Source organism: Sebastes fasciatus, chromosome 5, assembly GCF_043250625.1.
Source record: "Sebastes fasciatus isolate fSebFas1 chromosome 5, fSebFas1.pri, whole genome shotgun sequence".
In the NCBI taxonomy this organism is placed as follows: Eukaryota; Metazoa; Chordata; class Actinopteri; order Perciformes; family Sebastidae; genus Sebastes; species Sebastes fasciatus.
In genome coordinates this window covers 4,508,778-4,536,742 of record NC_133799.1, presented here as the reverse complement: position 1 = coordinate 4,536,742, position 27,965 = coordinate 4,508,778, and the positions used below count along the sequence as shown (strand labels likewise).

The following is a 27,965-nucleotide window of genomic DNA, read 5'->3' as shown; positions in this document are numbered from 1 at the left end:
ACTCACGTCACACTTAAACTGACTTAATCTCCAAAATGATTAAGGAGAATTGTAGACAATAAGACAACCTATTCTTACAAACTGGTGACATTTTACAAATTACAATTACCTCTGTTTTTTTTTTTTTATAATAAACACTAATCTGTTTTCTAATGTAGATCAATCTTGGAATGAAACCTCACCATTTCATGTGACATGTGTTCACTGTATGTCCGTGTAGATTAATTTTACTCATGCTGATATTACACCATCAGGTCAAAATGTAATCTCCCGGTTGTCTGGCGAAATGTCCTCATCTCTCCGGCTCCACTCCAGTGGATAGTTTAATTTTGATCTGAAATATCTAGTGTAGTTGACTCCACGGCCATTACATACACTGCACACCCCGTCCTCATTTCCATATCATAACTTGATTATTAGTGCTGCTGGCAGAGCGGTAGACATGCAGAAACTGCGGATGAGTGTGAGCTAATGGGAGTCAGAGCAGATGCAGGCCCAGACATCCCCTCTCCGTGTGTAGCGGGTGGGGGTTGGGGGGCTGCTTCTCGTCACCTCGCCGCCGGAAGCCACCAGCCTGATAATATAACAGCTGTATTTGGCATATTGGGCTGCGATGATAGTGGGGCCTCGGTGACCTGCTTCATTTGACTTGGAGAGGCGAGATATAGCACATCTGGACCCCCCGCCACGGGCTCAACAAGCTGGAAACTGAGAGAGCACAGTGGTGGGTTTTACTGCCCGACTGTGTGTCATTTACACATCAGCAAAGGAATTGCAGAGAATTTTCAAGATTTTAATTTTAAAATCTGCTCTCTGTAAACAAGTTTGATTGATATATTCATGATGTATTCATCTGTATCCCAGTTTTCACATTATTTGTTGCTGGAGATTTTAAAAATGTTGATCAGCTTGTCATGACTTCTTGACTATCCCAGGTCAAAATGCTAATTTTGTTGGTTTAGAATGGGGTCGGTTTCTTGTCACCTGCATTACCAAGTACAGAGGTGTCTTCCAATGCAATAAAATCTGGCTTCACTTCTGGATACTTTACCACCAACAATAATGAGCACATAATAATAACAATAAAAACTTAACAGTAAAAAGATTGCACGTTGAAAAGCATATTAAAAGTGTATTCTATGCAAAAACCCTAGACATTTCATTAAAAAAAGAAAAGTAAAATCATCACACACACACAGGAAGAAGGACATTGTACATTAAGAAGTCAGTTATGCTAGCAATGACATTACACCCACACTGCACATTAAAATAAGATTGGCGCCTTGCATTCTTGCATGCCGAACATATTGATGAGTCTAATCGCCTGCAGATAAAACACACGTCTCTGAAAAATGTGATCCTGACTATTTATTATTCCGGAAACCAGGAGAAGTATTTTGTTGAGCTGCTTCAGGTCTTTTACAGACCACCATTAAGCCTCCAGCGAGGATCTTCGGTGGTGCACTGATAAAAGGTCATCAGGTGTTAGATTGCACTTTGCCAGCAGGTGGAATTTGCAAGTTTTATTTTGCACAACGAGATATCCACCTCTAGATGGGGACAAACTGTCATTGACTATTGTGTTTGATGTTGTTTATCCCAACTAGTGCGAAGAGTGATTGTGTTTGGTACTAAGGATGGCAATTTACGTCAGTTTATTTGTCACTGTCACTCTCAGTCTGATTGACTTAATGTGGAAACATGGCCTCTAGGGGCCACTAGTGGGGGTGTAAGATGGGCCCAACAACCGCTGTTTGTGTTCCATGTGTTACGTTACAATCAGCTGTTAGTTTGTGTGCGTTGTTCACAACATTCAGTGTAATTTCCACTGTACAAATGCAGTAGATTTAAGCCCAACCGTGTAGCTATTTCCTAAACCTAACTATAGTGGTTTTATTGGTTAATCCTGAAGTGACGCCAAGGGTAGCTATAGTTGTTTTGATGCCGAAAATAAAGCGACGCCAAGGGGCGTGACACAGCAGCAGTATGTGACAAGTTGGGATGAGAACATGTTATTTCTTCATTACCAATATTTGTCTGTCGTTGGTCTGTCTGTGGTGTTTACATTTTAACATTTGAGATCTATCTCAGTTTGATGCCTACCTGTGCATTGCCGCACGCTGCTGCTGATTCAGGCGCCTCCCTGGTGGGTGGGGGGGTCTCTGAATGTACCTGACTTGGCCAAATCCCTAAGGCCTTTGCACCTGAATGCACAGGCAGCAGCCACCGTTGGCTGAGCTTTAAAGACAGTTTCTAAGGAAATAAGAGAGCAGCAGCTTTAAAGTGGCTCCTAGGATGTTAGCAGTACAATTAAACAAAGCTCTGCTAATCTTTACAGCTGGCGTCAAGAGGCACTGTGTTCTCTCCGAGCGCCGTTATCCGTAGCATGGCACCGGGAGTCTGACAGGCTGGATAATGTGCCCCGCGAGCAGCCGCCACCCTCTTCACAGCGCTGCTCGTGTACAGTACTAGCAACAACCCTAATATACATCATAAAGAGAGAACGGTGATGAATTAGCATTATTCAATTATATACGCTCCACTTATTTGTAGTGGCATTTAAAGAAATGTAAATTGACCTCAAGTTTTGGAGGTAATGAATTTGATTATGCCAGCGCATGTAATTTCATGGCATTTGGGAATGAAAGATGTTTCGCTTTATTACGCTTTCCTCACAGTGATGGCGGGAAGCTAGGCAGCATGATGCATTTTAAAAGGTCCCTTCTCTGTTTTTATGTCGTGACAGTATTTTTTCATTTTGTTTCTTTGGAACTTGGAACACATCCAAGCTTTAATTTATGTCATTACTTGTGCAGCGCAGCTCAACCATCACCTCTGACAACCTGTTACAGGTTGGAGTTTGATGCTTATACTGCATTTCCTATCAGCTGGAGGGCTTTGGCTGACCCTGCAGGCACTCCAAACTTAACACTTAGCCCTCAAGTAGTTTTGCGAACTCTCCTGCTAAACTTTTTGGGGAAGCGGATGGATGAAAGCAAACAACCTGCTGATGTGTCCTAATATGAAAGACTGGGACGGATATTTTTAGGGTGGGGTGGAGAGATGCTATCTTAGGTCTATTAATGTAGTCATTGCTGCGCTGCCCCGGGCCGTAGGGCCTAATCCAGAGGAGTGAGAATGAATGGGACTGTGGCTCGGGCTTGCCAGACCTACTTAGGTTCTGGTTGAGAGCACAGTGCTGTGTGGGCGAATCTATTCTGTCCTGGGCAGGGCACAGCATAAACATTGCCCAGGGAATGCAGGCAGGCAAGCAGGCAGGCATGCAGGCAGTCAAGCGGACAAGAGCAAAACTATAAGGATGGTTGCCTTTAATTTCCTTTCCACTGACTCCCCTCGACTGTCCAGGGCCTCAGAGCAAGAGAGGGTAAAGAGAGTACAGAGTGTGTGTATGTGTGTGAACATTACCTGTAGAAGCTATCTTTTTTTCCAGGGGCTTCACTAAAGTATGTACTGCTATCCACCCTCCTCTCTCACACACACACACATTCCATCACACTCTTCCACGGCGAATCTGCCCCGATCCATCCAGTTGACGGCGGGCGAAGCGATGACTCGTTCTCTCTCACTGTCTTTAAGTGATCTGTGTTTGCTCCATGGCACTCTGGCGCTCTGACCTTCTGACCCTGCGTGTAAACAGAGCACCGTTGCTCCCCCCCATCCACTACCCTGCCGCCACCGCCACCACCACCGCCGCCACCATCCCCCCACCCTCCCACTACCAAATAAGGAAGACAGAGCCACTGAGAGCCAGCAAGTCGGTCAGCCAACCCACTGAGGAGGCCATTAGTGAGCCAGCAAGCCAGCGGAGGGGTTGGTAGAAAACCACCTCTGGCATCACTCATCACTCCTGGCCTCTCTTGGCTCACCCGCCTCTCTGCGGTGCAGGAAATGCACGCGCGCTCTCTCACACCGTGTGCACAAACACTTGCTGGAAGGCACACTCATATCCGCACACAGCGCCGCGTGCACAGTGACCCGAAAGCGTTAATGGCACTCACATACAGTATACACTGTATACAATGACACACATTGAAAGGTACATGTTCTCGAACATACACACACGGTGAAGGGCACACACAGCACATTAAAAATCACTCAGAGGCACACACACACACACACACACACACACTTACAAAAGACATATTCACGGGATGCTACGCGTACACATGTACACAGAGTAATGATATATTACAGCATGAAAACGCCCCACGCAGCATAAATTATACCCTGGGTTTGATTCAGCCAAACAATCAAAGATGTGTTTTCGAACTTTGCTGAGAGATGGATTTATATGTTGATATAACATTACAGGTATTTATCACTCAGTAAAAGTGCTTATTACCACACTAATAACAGGCCAGCACAGAAAACACTGAGCATAATAAGGCTATAAGACTTTTATATGTCTGTTAGTAGAATTTTTTACATCAATGACGCTGATATCTGATCCCTGTTTTTTTTAGTTTACATTTGTTACAATTTTATCCCAGACAAGATAGGAATTGCTGTTTACACCAGCAGTCCTAGCAAGCCTCTCATACTGTATCAAGACATAAAACACAGACATATGAGCAACCTCTGGGTCTGAAAAGTGAAGCCAATGCGGAAGTGCCTTAAACTTGCATTCTCTCTAATAGCCAGCAGGGGGCGACTCCTCTGGTTGCTAAAAGAAGTCTGATTGTGTAGAAGTCTATGAGAAAATGAGCCTACTTCTCACTGGATTTATTACCTCAGTAAACATTGTAAACATGAGTTTATGGTCTCAATCTCTAGTTTCAAGTCTTCTTCAATACAGCATGATGTTCATTTAGTAAATTATGGTCCCATTTAGAGTCAAATAGACCATAAAGCAGGGTATACTTTAGGGCATGGCTACATTGTGATTGACAGGTCGCTACCACGGCGTCGTCTGGTCTGGAAGTTGTCCGTGTTTTCTTCTTACAACTTTATTCATGGAGAGATCTTTGTCTGGTCAGCTAACATTGTTAACTGTTTTGAGCGATGCTCATTCATGTCTATGTACAGCGAGCACAAGCGCAAGTGCGAGCAACAGGGCGCTGACTTTCATTGACTTAACGGCCACAGGTGTCGCTGTTAACAAGCAATTTCTGATTCTTACATAGAGTCCCTTTAAGTAAGCCATACCCTGAAATTCTGGGATACATTATTTTCTTTACAGGAATATTTAAAAAAATTTTTTTTTTCTAAAAATCAAATGTGCTTGCAGATTTTACACTCTTCTTCTACATAGAGTAGCTGTAGTCATGGTGGAACATAACTATTTGATATACAACATGTAATAAAAGGCAAATACTGGTCTAACCCTGCATATGATAGGCTACACACACCAGTGGAGAACGTATGAAACCTTCACTAGTTTACAACATTCCCAGTTAAACTAACTGTCCGCTCAGTCCAGTAATGCCAACTTGGTAATTGAAATGCACTGCAGCAGCAGTGGGCGCCATATAAAACAACACTTGTCAGTTTAACAGTATTCGCAGGACACACAGTTAAACACAGTAATACAAAACACTCCCTCTCTGTCTGGGCTTTTTGTCTCCGTCTGTCCTCCTCTCTCTTTCTTGTGAACTTCTGTGGTTTATTTAGCTGCACTCTTTCACCTGCCTCCAAATGTCAGCTGAGTTCAACAGAGCTGGAGGTAAAACACTCTCTGAGAGAAAGCCATATTGAGAGCGAGCCGGTTAAAAGAGATGCAGGAGAATTGAAGAAGAAAGAGAGGCAGGAGTAAGTGAGTGTTTGGTAACAGAAAAGTCCTCCAAGAGGGTTATCCTGGCTCTAATGCATTATAGTACTAACAAACAGCACTTTATAATTTAGGCATTTATCTGATGTCTTCACCACAAAGACTATTATTAGACTTGTTAAGTGGGACGCTTATTGGGCAATCGTGCCACGATGCATTTAATGGCAAATTAAATGCACAACAATGGGATTTTACTCACATTTCTCTGAGGAGTGAGTAATTTAAAACACAACACCAGTGAGAAGCAGCACCAAAATGTCACCAAAATGTCACCAAAATCCCCTCCCCCCAAAAAAATAACACAGGTTTACAGGTGCCACACTGCTTGTGTTGTTAGTAGGAAAATGGAAGAAAACTTAAAATTATTATTTTATTATTATTACATAAATTGGGTATAACTGTAAAGCTGAGACTCTTGTGGATCCAACGGCTGTATTCATGTGTGATGATGTTAGTCCCCATACTAGCCATTTCATTGTTGTGAGACCATTTTTTTAAACTTGACCTCACTTATATATATAAAATGACCTCTGGTGACCTCTAGGATAATCACAGCCTCATGAAACTTTACATCCACAAACTAAAGACCTAGAGCATTCAGAGGATGGATGGCTTTCATAGGTAGATTGACAATAAAGGGGTTTCTGAGCAGTTTCCACAACAGAAGTGCTCGCCATCCAATCGTCAAAAAATGCAATTCTTCCAGAAATCTCTAAATGTCAAACGTTTTTGATTCCAAATCCCAGCATGGCTTTTTCTTTGGTGTTCCTCAAGGTCTTGGTGTCTTAATGTGGTATTTTTAAAGGATTATTGATCATTTTTTATCAATTCTCGATAGGTAAAAAATTGTTAAATTTAGCACCAAATCTGTGTAACAAATGGTATTAACCCGAAAATTGCTGCAACAACTTATGAGACATAATATAGCATTGTCTACTTCGATCACAATGTTCTAAGCCCTCATACACTTTTACAATTAATTTTAAATAACTAATTCATTCATTCATGTTTATTTCTGATTTATAACTAGAACAATTTGACACACAATGCTGAGCATTTCCAATTAATCTTCAGGTTCCCAGCTTTCAGATGATGTACACCAATTATATGTTACATGTACTGTTGACCTGCTATCACCCCCTAAAGACCCCCTGTACCCCCCTTAAATAAGACAAAAAAGGTTCTATTGTGGGTCTCAGAGGGAAAACTAAATGAAATTGTCATGTTAAAGTTTGGATTATTATTTAAGATATAAATTTAAAAAAAAAAAAACTCACAGGATAAGAGACCTGAACACATTAGAAAAACATACCGTTAAAACAACCAAAGAGCTAATATAACTCATCTGTGATGTAATAGCCATAAAATATGTCACTTAGTCAGGGGTCGTCAGTTTACTCAATGATAGAAAAGGGGTTCCTTAAGGAAAAGGGTTGGGAACCACTGCTCTAATGAAACACACATACATGCATGTGTGTTTCACCGAGAAATGCACTCGATGTAACATCATGGCATCTGAACAGCTCGGAAATTCATAAAAATGCAGAGAGAATTAACAGATTTACCCAGCAGCATGTCATTTATTGCATTCCTATCCCTGCCCCTCCCAGTACACCCAGCGAGCTCCCATCTCCATTCTCAAACTCCTGTCTATCGCCGTGCTCACTTGTGTATCAAGGTAATGAATTCATAATCTCTCTCGAGCTCTTTGTAGATCTCTATCGTGGTGGGAGATAAAAGGGAGCATCGTTGCACTCTAATAGCCGTCAGTCTGCCTGTGTTCCTGCCTGCTGTGTGTGTGTACAGTATGTGTGTGTGTGTGTGTTAAGCAAATTACCCATCAACACAAACCCCAGCACGCTATCCTCCATTTTGGCTTGCAGGGAGAAAAAGGATTGTAGCCCAGAGCACAGTCACTTATCAGCTAACTGTTGAGGCTTCATGTCCACCGCTCTTCTCTCTGAGATGGGTGAGCGCTGAGCGCCGGTCCACTTTCTCTCTTCCTCCCAGTGTCTCGTTCGCACTCAAACACCACGTAGCACTTTCCAACTTCGCTGACAAACACTCAACCACAAGCGAGAGTTAATATCTGAGAGGGTGAGGCACAGTAACTAAACTTACGACTGGGGGTGGCTCTTGAGGGCCGGGTGCGCACGTTTTTAATTGTGTTTTTCGGCGGGGTGATGAAATGTCCTCCATTTGAGCGCGGGCTGGCAGTAAGTGGGCTGTCGCCTCCAGGGACAGGGTGAGCGATGGCCCGCTGCTATCGGAGGTGATTGTGCCTCAACCCCTAGGGGTGACAGATGAACGGAGGGGAGCAGGGAGACAATAAGGAGAAGAAGTCTCACATGGAGTTAAAAACAGGACAGGGGACCAGAAAGAATTGTAAGTATGCACGTAAATCTGGACAAGCTAAACTTTGGCAGTGTTGATAAGTTTGTAACACTCCGCTCTTTTGTTGGCTTCTGTAAATAGAAGCAGTGATATATTGAAGGAAGAACTTTTTTGTTAACGATACAGTTGCTGACCTTTTACTACTATGTTTTGTGATACTGTATCGGTTCTCAAAAATGCAGTATTGATTTTTAATTAATACCAGTTTACATGCAGTCAAGACTTTATTTCATTTGTAAAGAGATGCACACTCTCAGTGCATGTGCCCTCTCAAAGTAGTGCTACGATGTTGGATGTTACAGCGACTGTGATGAAGGCAAATGCAGATCCCACTGTTCTGATTGCATGAAAAAGTAAACTTTGTTTTTAACTCAGACTGTATGCATAAGGTGGTGTTCTTTTTACTATGACAGTTTTCCTAAAATTAGGTTAAAAAAATTGCAATATATTGCCTTGCTTAAGGTATCACAATATATCGCAATATATTGAATCGTTCCCCCTGTATCGTGATATGTATCGTATCACCAGATTCTTGCCAATACACAGCCCTAGTATTTGGTTTGTCCGTTCTGGGCTACTATAGAAACATGGCGGCCGGCTCAGTGAAGAGGACCCGCTCTGTATGTAGATATAAACTACACATTTTAAGGTAACGAAAAAACGAAGAGATTATTAGTTTCAGGTTATTATACACTAAAGAAAACATACTTGTTAATGTTATGTTCCATTTCGGCCAATAGATCCCCCTAAATTCTACACACTGTTCCTCTAAGGGGGGTAAGCCAAAAACTAATGCTCTCCTAATAGTGTGGCTAATGAATTTTTAAAGAAATTACGGTCACCAACTAGGCGAGGTTATTGTTTACTATGTATCATATTTTTTTTATATGAGGAAGATCACACCACGATACCAGTGGAGCTACATTCTGAATAAATTATAATCTGTGTATTTATTTCATAAGAACTTTAGATGTTCAAAACTATATTACAATCTGCAAACTTTTCTATGTCTGTGGATATCCATATCATGTTAATGTTGAGTTTCACGACCCCAAGTCCTGTAAAACCAGGTAAATATCTATACTGCGTACATAATGTAGAAGTACTTCTGTATAATTTGAGAAGCATTCTTCTCCCCTCACGCTGGTGTTTTCTGTTGGAGAACAGTGATAAGCAGACATCGCGGCGAAGGATCACCTTCACTCTGAGACATAACAGCTGACAGAAGGAGGCCAGTAGCTTCAACAAGGTTCACTGGTCGTTTGGAGCGTCTTCACACAGTACATGCTGTTACACGATTCGGTAACAAGACGCAAACGATTAAGCGCTTTCCCTCGAGCACTCGCCACATCTTCCGCTCGCTGAATTTACATGGCATTTATGAACACTCACAAGGAAAACAAAAAGTGGAGAGGGAGAGGGAGAGCCGGGGAAGAGAGCTCCTAGTGTGGAGGAGTCTCATTATTCTGTTATGGATTGCACATGTCAGGCGGTAAGTGCTCTTTTTATCCTTCTAAAGCACTAGCCTCGGCCACTGAGCGCATTTCCCTACCCGAGTGAAATTTACCATGTTAAGGCTCACGCCACCAGGGGACTGGCGGTGAGAGCTCTGGGTTGCCGCTAAGATTTACCGACCTGATTAAATAAGGGGCTGTAGTGTGAATAAGAGGCCAAGGGAGAAATCTACGTAACATAAATGCATGATTTTTACTCACTAGTTAAATTGATTAGACCCCCCTCGCAACCTTTTACACCTCTTTATGGTGTGTTACATGTCACGCTGGGTTTTAAACAAAGAGCAGAGAGAGGGCAGTGGAGGATTGCTTGTGGCTCAGGATGGCTTTCTGCCAACACACAGCTAAGATGGGTCTTTTAAAAAAAGGGCCTGTTCCCATCCATTACTGCCTGCATACCTTGAAAAGTTCACACAAAATATATTGCTACTCTCCTTCCAATTGGGCGGGAGAGGCCTTTCATTTGAGGCACTGTGCCTCACAAATTGTAGCCCCATTCCAAAGACTGACAAATTCAATCACATTTCCTTCAATTTCCCATCATACACCTTGGTCCTTAGTGCTCCAGGAAGGTGATTTGACATTGCCAGTGACCGGCATTTTTCAGCTGAGCAGTTGTGTCTGGGCTAATAGGGGTGGAAAATTGATATAGCATAACATCACATTATTTTGCAAAATTGTATCGATACACGAACGTCAAGTAGCGATCTTTTATCATAAACTATAAAGCTCTTAACAGTCCGAAGGCCGCTATTCTGTCTTTCAGCCGTTGTTACGGTCTTAAAGCTAGAGTGAAGATACTGGTACGATATGAAACTAAAAAACCTAAGAAATCGATTGGTACCAAGCATGTCATGTTAGCTTGTCGGGAAGAATGCTAAATAACGCTCCAAAGTTAGGCAGGGAAAAACTGGCATGGTCAGTTTCAAAGGTGAAACTGGCCCGTGACCTCTGACCTCAAGATATGTGAATGAAAACTCTGAGATGAACGGAGTGAAAACTGTATCTTATTAGATAAAACAGATGTTGACAAACTGCATAATTTTCAGTTGAAAATGGTAATAAATCGCAAAATATCTTATCGCAATACTCTGCAAAATGTTTAAAATCGCAATAAGATCTTATCGTGATTTAAGTATCATGATAACCTCTGGTGATTCCCTCCCCTATGGGCTAGGGTACAAGCTTTTTTTTCTGTTCAGAGGCCAAAATGACTTGTAAATCCCATAATCAGCTAGTCACTTTCACCACTTCTTCTGAGCCAGAAGGGATTAGATTTGGATTAGAACACAATCTCAAACAAAAGTAAAGAAAATTTAACTGACCTCAGCTAAAGATGTAGTTAACGTTTGGCTGCATGCTGGCTGCTGGTAACTGACTGTGGGTCAGTGGACTGAAGTGTCTCCAGTCTGTGTCTGGCCTCCCTACTGGACACCAGCTGTCACTGTTCAAATTCAAATTTACCAGCCAATCAGAGCTGCCGTTTCATCTCAAAGCCAATATGATTGGGTGGAATCATGTCCAAATCCCGCCTCACGGACAGCAAAGTGAAAGGAGTGATACCTCTCACCAAAAGCTGTTGAACATCAATTTAAAACTTTCTTTTCTTGAATTTGGCATACAAGCAAGACTTCATTTTATTGCAGATGCTTGCTTGTTTTGATGCTGCTGTTATGAAGCACATTGCAGCTCAAAAAGTTACTTTTATTATCATTGAAATGAAAATTCATGATAATTTGATTAGTTTTGCAATTTAAATGGCGACAAGGACAAACGGGACACGTCACGGCAGAGTGGCCACTGAAAAGTAATAAATATTCATTAAACAGTTAAAACTAAGTAACTTTTCCAAATTGTGATCATGTTATAGAATAATTCCTGTTTGTTCCAGTCGTGTATTTTACCTGACGTGCAGTTCACACACTGTATAAAGTGTGTAGTCTGCTCTGTGGTAAGTATAGTTATGATGCAACTGGATGGATCGTGGCTACTTTCTTTATCTACCCTAAACATCGCTGTGTAGTTTATTTGTACATGTAAAGAAATGGATTATTCCACCCATATGGGTTCATTTAAGAACATAAAGAGTTGCATTGACTAGCCACATTTGTTGGACTTATTGCATCTCAGTGCTCAAGGCAGGGCCAGATTAAGGCAGAGGCCATATAGGCGGTCGCTTAGGGCGCTACCTTCTAGGGGGCACTGGTCGCCCTCTAAAAGAAAAGAAAAAAAAATATGCCTGTGGGCACCCGTCCTCATTTTCTGCATTGAGGTATCAAATGAACAAATAAATAAAGAACTCTCGTTGTAGTGAAACTGAATAAACACTTTTAAGCCAACCAATATCAATTGTTTATTAATATTATAGTAAATACCGTTATTTATGAAAATAAAAAATCTTAATTTTATGTCTCAAAACCATTGCGATGCTCCAAATTCAAATTTTGCCTATATGGCACCAAAAGGACTAGAGCTGGCCCTGCAGCTCAAAGTACATTACTCTTATATTATTAGGGCAATGCAAATACATGGAGATATGTTTTTTTTAACATATTCTGTATCATATCGGTGCACATGGCCCTGAGAAGTTGACTCTGTTGCACTGAATGCATCATCACTTTATCATTACATAAAAAAAATTCTAAAAACACTCCTTTGCATGCAATTTCATAACAGAACATCAGAAAAGATGATTTGATTGAATTTTGTATCGCAAATCAGGTTGTTGTAGTTGGAAACTTGAACCTAGCACAGAAAAAGCTCCTTTAAGTGTTTTATATGGCACTGTACATCTGTCTTCTCTTCATTCTTATATTATTAGGGCAATGCAAATACATGGAGATATGGTTTTTAACATATTCTGTATCATATCGGTGAACTGAATGCATCATCAATTTATCATTACATTAAAAAAATATGTTTCTTAAAAACACTCCTTTGCATGCAATTTCATAACAGAACATCAGAAATGATGATTTGATTGAATTTTGTATTGCAAAATCAGCTTGTTGTAGTTGGAAACTTGAGCCATGGCACTTTGTACAAAACAAATCTACAAAAAAAAGCTCCTTTAAGGTCTTTATGGCACTGCATATTTGTCTTCTCTTCATTCTGCCATCGCAAGGAACAGATTTATGAGCAGAAAAGATCAGCCACGAGTAGTAACTCGTTTCAGGCCCCGTTGTGTTATGATTTCCGACTAAACGTAGTGCTTGAACGCACCATGCGATGACTGGGATTTACGATTCAGGAGAAGTGGAGAGGCGAAGTTTATGAGGTGGCATTGAACGCAGCACAAGGCTCCGTATAGAGAGAAGAGGAGGGAGATGAGGGAGAAGAGGGGGGTGTATTTGACTCCTGTCTCCCCACCCCCAGTCAGTCAGTCAGTACGAGGTGGATTTAGGAAGAAAAGGAACCAAACCCTGGGACGAGGAGATAACGACACACACACCAATAAAGAGAGAGATACATTTTTGGAGATCCGCGCGCGGCGGTGGTGTCGCGCACGGATTATGATTCTTCTTCTTATTATTATTAAAGGGTGTTTTATTTTTTCTTCCTCTGGCTCGGAGCGTCTGATCTGTTGGGGGAAAGGAATACAAACGCACGGGGAATAATAGAAGTACTTTCTACTCGCAAGTGACTCCTCTCTGCTGCTGCTCAGGAAAAGTGGAATATAGCGGCTCTCTTTCTACCGTGTGGGATGAGAAGGAACTGCTTTTCTGAGGGAAGAATACGGATTTTAAAAGCTGTCCCCCCGTAAACCAACTATAGGGGGTATAGTCTCACAAATACTTTTTTCACACACGTTCAAGTAAGTGCCTTGCAACTTTTTCTTTCTTCTTAACTCTTGAAACGCTTGATGTGAGTTCAGAGAGCAGGTTAAAAATATATTCCAAAGTAAATAGATGTGGTGGTGTGAGTTGGGGAAAGGGTTACTACTCTTGTTTTCAACTCTGCCACAATGCTGGGTGTCTTTTCTCAGTCTGCTGGGAGAATTAAATATATATATTGCTGCTCTTGATTTGAATGTGTTTTTCAGAGGGAACTTATTTCCCCTAACTTTGAAGTTTCTTTGTTATACAGGAGATTGCAGATTTAGTCCTGCAGAGCCTGTGGTTCCCTTTAGAACTTTTTTTTTTTTTTCACATCCAGGACCCCCCAAGCACACAGACCAAAAAACTCTGAGCCTCCATTCTGCTGAGATTTTGCACCAAAATGCTCACATTATTTCGCATTTAAAAAGAAAAAACACAAAAAAAGCAGCAGCTTTCAGTCACTTGGTTTGCATATTATTGCTAATATGATGCAGAGTAAGTGTTCATCACTATAAGCAATATAGGGCTGTGTATTGGCAAGAATCTGGCGATAGGATACATATCATCATGATACTTGGATAACGATTCAATATATTATTGGGATATATTGCGATACTGTAAGCAAGGCGATTTATTCAAACTTCATTTTTAGAAAAAGTATAAAGAACACACTAGAAAGAACATTTTGGAATAGACAACATTTATACTACATGGTTTTTACCCCAAACTGCATGTGATTATCATAAAGTGTGTCTGTAAAGGGGAGACTCATGGCTACCCATAGAACCCATTTTCATTCACATATCTTGAGGTCAGAGGTCAAGGGACCCCCTTTGAAAAAAATCGCCAAACCAGTTTTTCCTTGCCAAAATTATCGTAACTTTTAAGCATTATTTAACCTCCTTCGCGACAAGCAAGTATGCCATGGATTCATTAGGTTTTCATACAGTATGATGCCAGTATCTTTGCTGTAGCTTTAAAATTTACCCCGCTACAACTTCTGAAAAACTCGAATAGTAACGATCGATTCGTTTCGGAGAATCAATACAGTATGGCACAACGAAACTTCACGATACTCGTGTATCAATATTTTTTGGTATACTTATACACCTGTATATCCAAAGTATACTGAGCAACAGTTAATGTAACTAATACAAAGGGGAGAGGAAATCACTGTATCAATAAATCAATGTAAGATTCCCATAAATGATGCCTGAGGGATATTGTTTCCATCCCGTGTTACAACAATGCTGTGGTAGTTTTGTATATTTACTTGTCTGTAGTGAGCTTTGTGTGGAGTTTATTAGAATTGATTGGAGTGCTTTTGTTCGAGCTTCTTTAAGCAATTTCTCTGCTGTGTGTACGATCAATATCCCTTTAATCTTTCATCTTTCTTTTTTTCTTAAATGTCTGCCTTGAGAAGTAACTTTTGTCTGGTTGTGTTGGAAAGTTTAGATACAGCTCCAGGCTATGCTTTTTTTTCTTCTTCTTCTTCTTTTTTTTGTGTAACGGCAGGCTACAGTAAAAAAGTCAAGTGAGTCCAATTTGAATTACAATGGATCTTAATTTTATCAGAACATTTAAGGCTAAACCTTCCCCGGGCAACATAGCCCCCTCCCCTTCGTCTCTCTCCCTCTCTCTCTTTACCCTCCCACCCCAACAGCAACTGCGAGCCAAAAAAAGATTAGTAATGCATTTCATTCACTGCAGCGTGCTGAACAGACGAGACCAAACACTGTTGTTTTTGTTCCCGATGTTAATAAAAAATAGCGGCGAAGTAGTGACATCTTTGACATTTATAGAGGTCAGAGGCCAGGGTCAACAGCGCCAGGGAAACAAGCTGGAAAAAATGCAGATGGGAGGCGAGCAATTCAGTTAAACGTAACAGTTGTAGTGCGATATATTTAGATTTCTTTGCGCCTATTTTACATCTCGGTGAACTTTTAAGACAATTCCCCAACAGAGAATGCATTTGCATTTTGTTCTATTCTTGAAAATTCAACAACAAATTCTACCACGTTTCCATTTGTAATGGAAATTCAGGCTTTTTACCTATGTTGTAACTCCCAAATCATCAGTCTTGCGCTCCAGTATTCAATCAGCCTGCTCGGTTGTATAAATAAACCCATTTGTCTTATGATGAGAGTCACATGTTGATTGTCAGTAGCGAGAAGGAGTCTTGTCCTTCAGAGTAATTGGACAACACGTAAACCAAGAGGCTGCGCGTCAAGTGTGTTCTGGATTCTTAATGTGGCTTTAATTGAACAATTTATCACCCCTGATCACTGTCACATAACTGGGCAGGAAAGACAAAAGGCAATGAAAATGCCAAGGATAAGCTGCCAGGCACAGTCAGCCGAGCGTGACCGCCGTGTCTGTCACAGCTGCATCAGCAAGGTGCTGTTTTATTTCATTTAGCTTATTTATTTATTTTTTGTCTGCAGAAATCGCAGATCGATGCGTTGGTGAGTGGCACGCTCGTAAGCAGTGGTAATGAATAGTGGAGGAGGAGGGGAGGCAGGCGGCGAGAACATCACATCCTTGAAAACTTCTTTTATTGGACAAAACTTTTGATTTCTCCCCGGAGCTCCTTTCCCTACACTTGGAAGGCGAGCTAATTGAGTCATGCCCCGGATATGATGCCTTTTTTTCCCCGCCCTCAAGTATGGAGGTCTTGAAGAAGTGTCCTCCTCGGGGTTTTGAAATTCATTTCCTTTGCAATTATTACTTTGTGCGCTGTTTTTCTTTTATTTCCCCTACCTCGACAGACAGTAGGGTGTGTTCTCTCTCTCATTTGTAACGGGATCAAAGGGGAGATTCTGGATAGCTGCGGGCCTCACACACTGACTGGAAGCTATTCAAAGTCATGTATTTTACTTCAGGAGAGTTCACAAGTTGTCATCTTTCTGACTGTTTTATGTCGGGTTTTTTTGTTCTTTGGGGTTCTTAAAATCAAGTGCTTTTTTGACAGTTTGACATACAACCAACTTAAGCTATTGTTTTTTTTTATAGAGGCAAAGCAAGCAGAGCCCTTGATACTTTAAGAGCTTTTTTTTTTATCATCAGAGATTTTCCAGATGCTGCTCTGAAACTGAACCAGTACTATTGCTTGTACTTACAACCGGTAAAACATTTTCAAGTGTCAACATTAGAACAGTCACAAATACTCAAAAACACACATACAGATATAATGGATGATGTAACAATTAGAGGTGTAACGATACATCGATCGAAATCGATACATTGATTACATGATCAATGATCCAATATCATCGGTTCAAAGTGAAAACATCAACACACATCGTCTTTAAGATACACCTTTATTTTGAAATTCCCATGGCACGTCTGTGTCACCATTTCTGTTGTCACCATTTCTGTCCAAGCGCTTCCTCTTCTTATAGAGCCCAGCAATGACATTGGCAAATCATATTTTAGTGACTTTTTGTGAGTTGATATAACTGATTGTGTTAAATGGGCACAAGTTATCGTCTCATATCGATCGACCCCTGAATTGACTTGAATCAAATCAAAATTGCATCGTGGAAGACATTGTGTTATCAGCAAGTATTGTACTGTTGTCGATATAATATTGTATCGTGATGACATTTGTGATATGCACCCCGAGTAGGGATGCACCGTTCCTACTTTTTCAGTCCCGATACTGATATCTGTGCTTTTTGGTATTGGCCAATACCAAGTACCGATCCGATACCAGTGTTTAATTAATTAATAAGCTGTATGCCTCAGTGTGTGGAAGTGACTGGGATCATTCTTTTATGAGTAAGACAACATCCGGCTTGACTTAAACATTGCTTTGTTAACTTTTTAAAACAAAATGTAACAAATAGATATACATTTAGTGAATTGTTATTTATTATTAAAATAATAAATCAGACAGAAAATCTTCAAAATTAACCGAAATTACAATTCAAGTGTAAACCTTTTTTTAATGCAGAATTAAAATTCCAGTATATTATGTATATGATATATAAACATAGAATTTAATTTAATAGATCGGCCCAGATATTTGAGTCAGTATCCGGTATCGGTGCATCTGTAACCCCTAGTAACAATGAATGAAAAACTGTTACTAATAATGTATATCTTCAATTACTGTGACTCTATCTCTCTAATTTAATTCACACCATGGTTTGGTTATAAAAAGGTTAACAGTCATAATGAGAGCAAAACATTAATGAGCAACACATTTACTGTACATTAATATCTAGCCCTTCGTTCGAGGCTTTTTAGGCCTACAATTATCACCCTTTTTTTTTGTACCACCCAGTGCCCTGTTCATTTTATTCACATTCAAATTAGGAGCATTTTGGTGGCATCAAGTGCTTTGCAATTAGTCACATCGCACTTGACACAACAACACAGTTAATAACAGCTGCTCTGAAGTGACTGTCGTCGCACGGAGAAATGTGCGCTGTGCAGAGGCGCTGTTGCACTCACAGCTAATTGTGTTTATTCATTTTAATATGCTCCGAGTGCTAAATCAGTGCTCTTCCAGCGACACAAGGTGCAATTAGTCTGGCAGTGAAAACAGGAGGCAGTGTGTCTTGTAAAGTGTCCCCCTCCTCTTTCCTCTGATTTGTGGATTAGCCGTCCCTTGTCATGCACATTTCTTTTATTGCCATGTAGCCGGGACGGAGAACCATGTAACAACTTCATAGCATTAAAGACAATGAGCACACATTGGAACGATCATGCAAATTACAACATTGTATAAAAACCTACAGTAAGAAGTAATGACTGTGTCTCTGGATATGGCAGTCATGCATTAGATATGAGGCTCCGCTGACTAATGTAAGCAATAGCAAAAGTACCAATGCTCTACGATGATCTTTTGTAATATAGTCGACCGTACTTTAATGCCACAGGAGAACTTGGCCTGGTGTCGGCTAGATTACTGCAACTCATTGGCTTTAAAGGTGCTATTGATGTCGCATTCTCCCTACTTCGTTTTGCATTTACTTCACAACAAGTTGTTGCCAGGCATTTAACGTCAATCTCAACCGTTTATACATTTTATCAATTGGCAATCATAATATTTTTCTTTCAGGAAAAGCTATACTTTTTTTGTTGCTCTCTTTTGTTTTTGAAAAAAATATTTGTCTACAAAAAAATATGATCAATAACACCTTTAACAAAACAATGGGAGCCGTTTTGGTTATCCATGATCTTTGATGACTTTATTTGCATTTACTTCAAACATTATAGGCATCTGATGTGCATCACTCTTACAGTGTTGATTGATATTAATAATATTCAATGCATTATAGTCGTGAACTGCGGTACACTGTTGTTGGGTTCCTACATTTTCCAAGAACTAGTGACCTTTTGGGAATTGAACTGTAGCTTCTACGAGGCAGTGCAGTTTCTCCTATCATGAAATGTAATTATCGCAGCCCTCAAGCCTGAAACATCATTTTGGTGCCTGAGAGTCTGTAAACACATACAGTGTTGCTTTAACCAAAACCAGAACGTAGAGCAATGAAATAAACATAAACCTATACTCTGTGTTTAGAAAGAGGTCAGCTCTAGACCCTTGTCTGTGCAAGCTGTAGTTACCCAGAAAAATCTTGTCGTCTGCTTCAAAACACATCACATCTTGTGCTGCGCCTGATAACTATAAATTAGACAAAACAAGTGAATAATAGCTGAGGAGAGAAGGCTTTTTTTTGTAGTCTGGTTCAAATGCACGTTACTAACCATTACATGCATTACATGATCCTTTAAAGTCACTCCCAATTTGAATAGGCACTGTAAGGCACTTTGGATAAAAACGTCAAAACTTTTACACCTGGGGTAGCATTACTTGTCAAGACAGAAATAGCCGAGCAGTGAAAGAGGAAAAAATCAGAACATTGGAGTCACGACAATTTAAAACATCATCAAGGTTAAACTTCCGGAGGCTTTTTTTTTTTCTCGCTCCATGCACCTATATTCTCACCCTGACCATAGGGGTAGAAACATGATCCGGCTGGCTGGGTGGCAGAGGAATTATTGACCACTCACTCAGACACCCTGCTGGTTGCCTCAGGTCTAAAATTGGTAGCTCTGTCCTCGGCAGACCTCGTTGGAGGTGAGAAATGGCCACGACCCTCCCAGCGGCACCCAAAAAGTCATATTTACACACCAACTCTCCTGAATTCGAAAGGTCAGCGCTCCACAACAAGCCTGCGATGGTTTTTGGGCAGAGGTGACACACGTTGAGAGGCAAGGGTTCAGATAAGACGGGGCTACGATAAGGCATGTGAACTCAGCAGGATTGATCCGCCGCTGGCTGAGTTTAAGTCCACCTTGCATCTTTGGCTGACTGTCGGGCTCCTCCGGTGGTTGTTCGCTCTTGGTTTTTCTTCATCCCTATATCTCCCTCAGTCAGTTTGTCTTCCTCCTACACCACATTTTCTCTCGTCTGTTTTCCTTGTCTTTCTTTACCTCTTTCCTCATGTCCTCTGTAACTTTACACTCTCTAAAATGCTCCCGTCTCCCATCTGTCTGTATCACACTTGTATATGAATCCAGATTGGATCCATATGCAAATATGTTTTTAGATCTAAGTTGCTTATTTTTTCCTTGAATTTGTTACTTAAATGTGTCTTCAGTGCATTTACACATGATTTTTGCATTTTTTTTTTGTGTCCTTTTATCACCTCAGATGTGCCAGGTGGGAAACGAGTCTTAGTCAGAGCATTTGCGGTCGTCAAGTTATTGTGTACCGAAGTGAAGGTAGCCCCTCATACACATAGACTCAGCTAATCCCTGCCAGACTATCTGGTAAAGCCTCGGGGAATACATCGACACACTGTCACCTCCCCAGCCTCCCGCCCGTTCCCTTGGTACCTGCAGGTTTTTACAAAAAATGATTCGCTCCAGCTCCTTCTGATGAAGTGACAGTAATCTGCTTTTGACGACTAGCAGTAAGCAGACCTTCTGTTGACGCCTGCTACTCCCTCATTCGCTCTATAGTCTGCCTCGCTCAAGATAAAGCACACTCGAACAAAACAAAGTGCATAGTTTGTTAAAGCCCCGAGAGGAAACTACACCAAACACTGCTGTACTCGCACAAACAGCCATTCACGCTCCTCTCCCTCTGGCCCTGATCCCATCCTCTTTATGGTTATGGAGTTAATGTGAACTGGTGTTTCATGGTGAGAAGTAATTAACACCCGGTCTGGGACGGGCATCAAATGGATGTGTCTGATCCTGCCTCTCTGTCTGCATCTCCTCTGGCCGTCTCCTGATGCTTGCTGTTGGGCTGTTCCTATGTTAAGTGGGATTACCAGCTGGCCTCCCCCAGATTGATGCACAGAGGTTCCCCTTGGGGTGTCTGCCTCCTCCTCCTCCTCCTCCTCTTTGCAAACTAGGTCTGGCAGGAAGGGCAGCCCTGCGCCATACTAGTTTGACCTCTCTGAGGTTTTAGACACGTAGGAGGGGGGGCTCATTCTTACGCCCCAGAGGGTTCAAACAGGTTGCATTTAAATGCTGTTCATACAGGCCGTTAGGTGGTCCACACCAGCCTGTTGAGCCATCTGTATGTATAAAAGGGTGCGTTAGAGTGGAATATTTTCCAAAAACATTTCTTTTTGTGCATACTCTATAATTTGAGCCTGTTAAAGTCTAGTGAGGTGATTTTTTTTTAGGTCACTTTTGAACACTTTGCCAAGATTAAGTGCACGACAGCCGACTGGTAAGGAAGGTCACTCACTTGAGAAGGTGAGTGAGCGTGGTGTCGTTTCAATATTTATAAAAGCACCTATAATTAACAATTTGATTGGGTCTTAGTTATTGGACCGTTTGGTTTAAACGGTGGCTAAAGAACACCATCGCCCCTGATTGGTCTACAGTGTCAATACTCGATTTATTTCTGATTCTGCTGCTTCCTCCCACCATAACTCACAAGATCCTCCAACTGCAGACGCCATACAGCAAACAAGTGGTACTTAGGATACTGTTTGCTTGCAGCCTGGCAGCTTTTCCAAATATGCCAAACACCACTTTATTTACAGTTTTTTCAATTTATACAGTTACTATATGAAAAGTTAACTTTGGTTCCCAGAAATCTAGCATTTGTCTTGTGGAGAAAAACTGAATCTAAGGTTGAAAAAGGCTGCAGCCAACTATTGTAAGTAGAAGCACATGGTAATATTTTCAGAAATTAGCAGAGCCGTGTTTGAACTTCATAACATCCTGGTTATGATCAGACTCAACACCGGTCCAATAGCCAGCTTTGACTAATTCACACCAAACATGAGCTTTTCCCAAGTGTGAAATGGTTATAAGAGAGGTGAGTGCTTTTGTCTGTGTGTGTGTGTACATGCGTTCTAAAAGCTGCTAATCTGATGGTGCTCATTGTGCGCACACAGAAAGCCAAGGGCAAGATGGCTTGGCCCATTCATAGGATCCCCAGCACCCACCCATCAGTTTGCCCCCCAATCCACCACCCTGTCCTTTTGTTCCTGCCTTTTCCACACACCCAAACTTTAGGGACATCTGGTACGAGGACGGGGGAGAACTACAGGAGGGGTGAGCTTTTCGGGGGAAGAGAAAGGAGTAGAAGGGGGAAGGAGGACAAGCGTGTGGGGAGGCACACTCAGCTGCCCCCGAGGGGTAGGAGGTGCGAGATGGGGGTCGCAAAGAAACGTGTGCATGCAGGATAGTGGGGGTTGTTGTCACAGAGTAGAGAAAGGGAAGTGGGCTAGCTAAAGAGGAGTAGGCAGATAATTGATGGATGGAAGTAATTGTGTGTAATGCAAGCAAGGAAACATGGGCCTCTGGGAGGGAGAGAGCTAGAGAGGGAGAAAGAGAGGGAGCCACTGAAAAGAGTAAAGAAAGGAGGGGTGGTAAAGAGAGGGAAGAGAATACTGAAGAAAGGGAGTGTGCGAAAAATAGGAAGCTAGGAAGAAAGAGAGAGATGAGGAGAGAGCGAGGAAGGGTACAGAGAGGAGAGGAGACTGGGAGAGAGAGAGGGAGGAGGAGGAAAGGGAGAGGGCCTGCTGTTCTGTTGCATCACTCAGCACTAGCCAGGGTTAAGAAGGAGTAACTACCTGCCTGTCAGGCTGATTGTTCATCCCTATGCATCAGGGGATACGCGTCCTGGTTTATGAGAGATGGCGCGGAATCACTATGTGGGCCACTTAACCACAGAAAATGGCTGCCTGTGCATCTCTGGGAATATAAGCAGCGCTGCCAGGTTCTGAGCCAGTGACGGTTGCTTTGTATGCAGATGACGCCATCATCTCCTTAACTACAAGACGCTCGTTGTCACACTGTTTTTCAGTGTTGTTCTCATTTTACCTCCTCCGTTTGCAGTCTGGCTCACTGCAATCATTCATTTTGTATTAATAATTCCCCCACCACAACAAAACCCCTCCGATCCAAAAGCCCAATCATAAGGCCTCCTCAGTAATTACAACTCCGGCAGGCTTTCAAACAGCACGGCGCCTCATCTTTCAGTGAAATGGGGAAACAAAGCCTATGTACTCCAGTCTGTATACGCAAATTACAGCGTACCAGTGGCGCGTAAAAGGAGAAAGAAGACAGAGAGAAGACACCAGAGGCAAAACGCATTGAGTTTCTTCTCATTTTCTCACTGTGCATCACAAGCTTGTCTCCCAGACGGGGAAGAAAGGTTTGTCAAGCGCATCACGGTGGAGAGAGTAAAACCTTCCACAGCCCCTGGGAAGATAGAAGGTGACATTTGTATGTAAATGGAGACAGGCACTCTCCACTGTATTCCAGCTGACAGGAAACAGAGTGGCCAACCTGGTGTGTTATTTTATTTTTTTTGAGAAGATTTAGTTGTTTCCCTGACATTTGTTTTTTTTTAGGAGGAAGAATAATATAAAAAGGCTGCTTTACAATATGTGGTTGAGTACCGATAAGGAATGGCAGTACCTTGACAAGTAGTACCTTGACAATGCGACATTTAACTAAGACGCCAATCCACACACACACCAATAGATTTTTTTTTCCATCCAGGGTGTGTTGTTTTATTGACCCACATATCAAATTGGTGCTATCTTAAAGTTAGTGGATGTGGTTTTCGTTGCAGTCCGTCCTGTTTGATTGCCCTAAGGTTTTGCAGACTTTGAGATCAAAATAATTCAGAGCAGAAGAAGAATAAAAATAATCCGAGCAATTCCACCTGCACTGGCTGGACCCCTAATTAACTCTTGAGTCTCAGTGTCAGAGAAGATAATCCTGATTAAAAAGTGATGGAGGCTGGGGGAAGAATGACAACATAGCAATCAGATATAGCAGCCACGGTTTGGGAGATTAGTGCTACCAGAGGGTGGGGGGCTTCTCCCCTTGCTGCTGTCACCCTTTTGTTTATGGATCAAATCCAGGGCAGAATAATGGTTTTGGAGATTTTATTTTTTCCCATCTGGTTTTTGTACTAGGGGGAAGATTGCCTCGGTTTTTATTAGTGTTTTTTTAGTGGTTTGTAACAGAAGAGAGCAGAGTAGCTGATTATGAACCGTACTCATTTTCAATGTTTAGAATCAAGAAATAGGTTTCTTTCAAGTCTTGTAATTTAAAAGGTGCCTGACTTATTGCAATGCTGTCATTTGATTTATTTGGCTGTAGAGATGTTTGGCCAGGTGGTCACCAGACAATTGGACAGCTGATTTGGCGTCCCAGATAGGTCTTCAGAAACGGCATGGCAACAGGGTCATTATGGAGACTCATCAACCCCCAGCTGTGAGAGGGTCACTGTTACCCCGTTAAATCAGCATTACACGTTCCCTGGCCTCGCCTGGGATGTCCCAACTAGTATAAAGCATGTTTGATGGGGTGTAACGGTACACAGGAGTCACAGGTCGGTGCGTGTTTGGTAGAGCAGAAATAAACCCAAATGCATAAGGTTACCTTCCTTTTATTTTACTTTATGTTATTTTATTTATCAAAGATAGACAGAATCCTCTTGGTAAGATTTTGCCCGCTGGTAAACTATTTGTATTATTTAAAAAAAGGAACGATTCTGTATTACACTATACGAACATTGAACAAACACTTTCCCAAAAGGCAACATTTCACAATAGGCTATAAAACTAAAAAGCATCTCTCATGCTATGAAATTGAAAATAGCAAAATACATAGAATAATACAAAATAAAACGTATGCATTAGTGTTTCAATTAGTTCAACCTTGGCTATATTTAAACATTCAAATCACCCAAACATTTATCATCCTGGTGATCGACACATCTGGGTGATACCGTTGAATATGTGTTTCCATTCATTACATAATGTTAACTTACCCTACAACGATGGAGCAACGATGACACGTTGCCCTTGTCTTAAACGCAACTCTCTCTCTCTCTCTCTCTGTTGCTGTTGTAACTGATCGGGAACCCGCAGGCAAGTCTTCCAGCTTCAACGTTTCATTTGCGCCCCTTATAGTGTGACAGACTCGCACGCCGTGACCGCTGTGACGGTTCGATACGAATATACAAACCGTTACAGCCCTTGTGTTTGACATTGTGACGTCCGTCTTATAACATGAGTGATGAAACAATCTGATTTGTCACTTTGGCCAATACTAAGACAGGAATCAAATTAAACTACACTTAGTGGGCGTCTTGCCTTTGAGAGACGGTCTTGTAACCACACCGTCTCAGTTATACCTCCAATAGCAAGTGTTGTTCATCAATAGCCACAAGTCTTGTGGGAATGTCCTGGCTGCTGAACCGCTACCTGCACATTCTAAGAGTGTTGTCTAAATCCCTCCAGTATGAAGTGTAAAATACAAGCAGTCGCCTGTTGATCCAGTTAAAGAGGGAATTGGGCAAGCACAGTAGGAGTAATGTAACTGGATTTTTTTTAAAGGGAAATAAATAAGGCCGTTATCAGAGTCTGTCTATTTGCTGCTGATGCGGGGAGATAGTGTTGACACAGAGCGAAGCGGGAGCCAGCGCTGCCCTGATTATGCCTGCAGCCTGATGCCACCAAGTGGGAACTAGAAGAGAAATGCACTTCAGAGATAGGGAGACATCATATACACCTAGATGAAGACAGTGTCAGGAAGCGGAAAGAAAATCTTACTTGACAAAACCAAAGAGAGTTGCAAAATGCACTAAATAATTCAATCGGAGCTCCTCATCCTAAGACACGGTTTCTCATAGAAACACTGGTGGTAAGAGGTACAAGAACACATTTGAATGTTTGATCCCAGCGATGTCCAGTGAGTGTCCTTGAGCAAAAAAGCACCATCTGCAGTATTTGCATGCTCATTATAAGTTATTCTGAGTAAAAGTGTCAGCTGCGAAGCTAAAATGTGAGCGCAAAAGCTAAAGACCGTCCTGTCCACTGCTGTGACTCAGTCTTTTTTTGCCAAAGGGATGGGTAGGGAGTATCTGGAGTTAAATCCATCTCCCCCCGAGGCAGCAGCTATGACATTTGTCATCTTACGGCCCCCAATCTGTAGTCTCAACAGGGTGGAGGTAGGGCTAAAAACAGAAGGACAGAAGGGAAGACAAAAGCAGGTCTGGCATGGAAATGGGGGTTGCTGTTCACAGCCCCACCATACTTGCCCTTGGGTTAGTGTGGTGGAAAACGAGGGAGAGGCAGGAACAATGAAAGCAGAAAGGACAGTGAGAGAGTTGGAAGAAGTGAGCGAGAGAGGAGGAGGAGAAGAGCAGGCAGGGGGGAAATGGAGACTGCAGCTTAGAAACAGGAGGTAGATGGAAAGCAGAGGGTCTCCCATTTTCATGGAGATAAAGGAGCACTAATGAATTTGAACCAGTGCCCTCCGGGGATATACCATAAGGGCAAAAATAGGAAGGAGCAGATTGGGGTTTAGTGGCTTTTTAAACTACAGCCAAACTGTCTTTTAGACGCACAGGGGTGCTCCCGATTCTGCATTCACTAAGATGGCCGTCGCCCTGCTTGCCAACTGCCGCGGGTGAGGCCTGTGCCAGGGCTCGGAGAGCATTTGATGCCAGAGGAGATATGCTTAACTGGCCGGGCTTGAACCGCTGTTCCAGCCAATGAGATCATTTATCTGCCCATCTAACTCAGTTTTAGTTACCTCGTTTGCACAGCACTGGGTGTGCTGATGTGCTGATTACAGTTCAGCCGTATGAGGTATATTGCATTAAAGTATAGTCTGGATCCCTGTGTGACTCAATGGTGCAGAAATAGTACCAACGTTCTCGGTTAAGGGATTTGTTTTCTTCTGTAGCATACCAGGTAGACTGTGGCCAGCCCTGTCCCCCAAAAATGACACCTAAAAAACACCAGACTTAAGCCGTGGAGGCCGCGGTTCATGTCCCGTGTGACACTAAAAGTCAACGTTCACTTATTTTATCATCTTTTCTTTTACTAAATCTAACCAAGTAGATTTATTGCATTTTTTTGTTTTGTTATGTTTCAATCTACAACATTAACCACATGTTTAAAAGTGTTTAAAAGTGCGACCGTAATCCTGGAGAAAATACGTTTCCCTCAAAACGTAATTATGAATGCAGTTAAGTTGTAAGAGAATATCATTTTTGTAGGAGACAGGGTTGCTGTGGCACACAGACTCCCAGGGTCTCATTCTAAAAACTGATGCATTAATGGTTGTGTGCTTTGGTTAAGTGTACACCAAATGACATATTGCATATTGCATAAGTGTACAGTTCTGCTAAATAACCATGAAACGATCAGTTTTGCTTTATTCAAAGATTGAGGCCTTGGTCAACCACAAAGCTAACATTTAGCAATGCTTAAGGAACACCAAGGACTCTGTGTTTGCCCGGAGCCTGCACTTATAGACCATATCTATCACTTTTACAATGTGTTGTTTTACAACTCAGAGAGAGACCAACCGCTGCCTGTGGCATCTACCCCCATGTGGAGGTAATGGTCTGGCCCCCAGGCTGTGAGCCTGTGAGTTAATAATGAAGCGGGCCCCTCCATTGTAAATCACAGAGGGGTCTTGTTTGGCTGATGCCTTTGGGAGAATTGCATGGGAATGGCATGTGTTACGAAGGACAGCCTGGCTTCGGCGCAAGGAAGAAAGAAGGCGGCTTTGTACGTGATGGATGGTGGCCTTTGCCTCGGTTTGTTTCGTATGGGATCTGAATATTAAAATGGAACCGAGGAGATGAGGCATGAGCTGGGGTGTCATATTTATGTCCAGTCAAAGGCAGTTTGTTATGTTTTATTCTTCTTGGGTATTGGCATCTTCATCCAAAGGGGTCAAAAAACTGTGTGGCCTCTTGCAGGGTTTTGAACTAGGTAAAGCTGGTTAGGAAGACAATAAGTGTGTCAAAAGAGCTGACATGTTGGATGTAGTTACATTTTCAATTTTAGACTTGCATTAAAATTGTCCGAAGAAAAAATATAATTTCTAGATCACTAATGCAAGTCAGAAGTGCAAGAGTCTGAGGTACATCGGTTCAGCAGTGCATATATATGCTTGGCCTTAGTTATTATGTATAATAATGGTGGGGTA

General features: G+C 41.9%; 1 protein-coding gene across 15 annotated transcripts in view; it reads left to right on the top strand.

The window, feature by feature from the left end:
- The window catches only part of ptprsa (protein tyrosine phosphatase receptor type Sa), a 278,016-nt gene that overhangs the window by 55,191 nt on the left and 194,860 nt on the right, over window positions 1-27,965 (top strand). Inside the window, exon 1 of one of the 15 annotated variants that reach the window (XM_074634619.1) lies at window positions 13,035-13,510. The exons of 13 other annotated variants lie outside the window; for them this stretch is intronic. The gene's annotated coding sequence lies outside the window, so the exon portion shown is untranslated. Of the gene's footprint in view, window positions 1-13,034; window positions 13,511-27,965 lie in introns of those variants that run through there. One more of the 15 variants, XM_074634620.1, reaches the window with a different exon arrangement.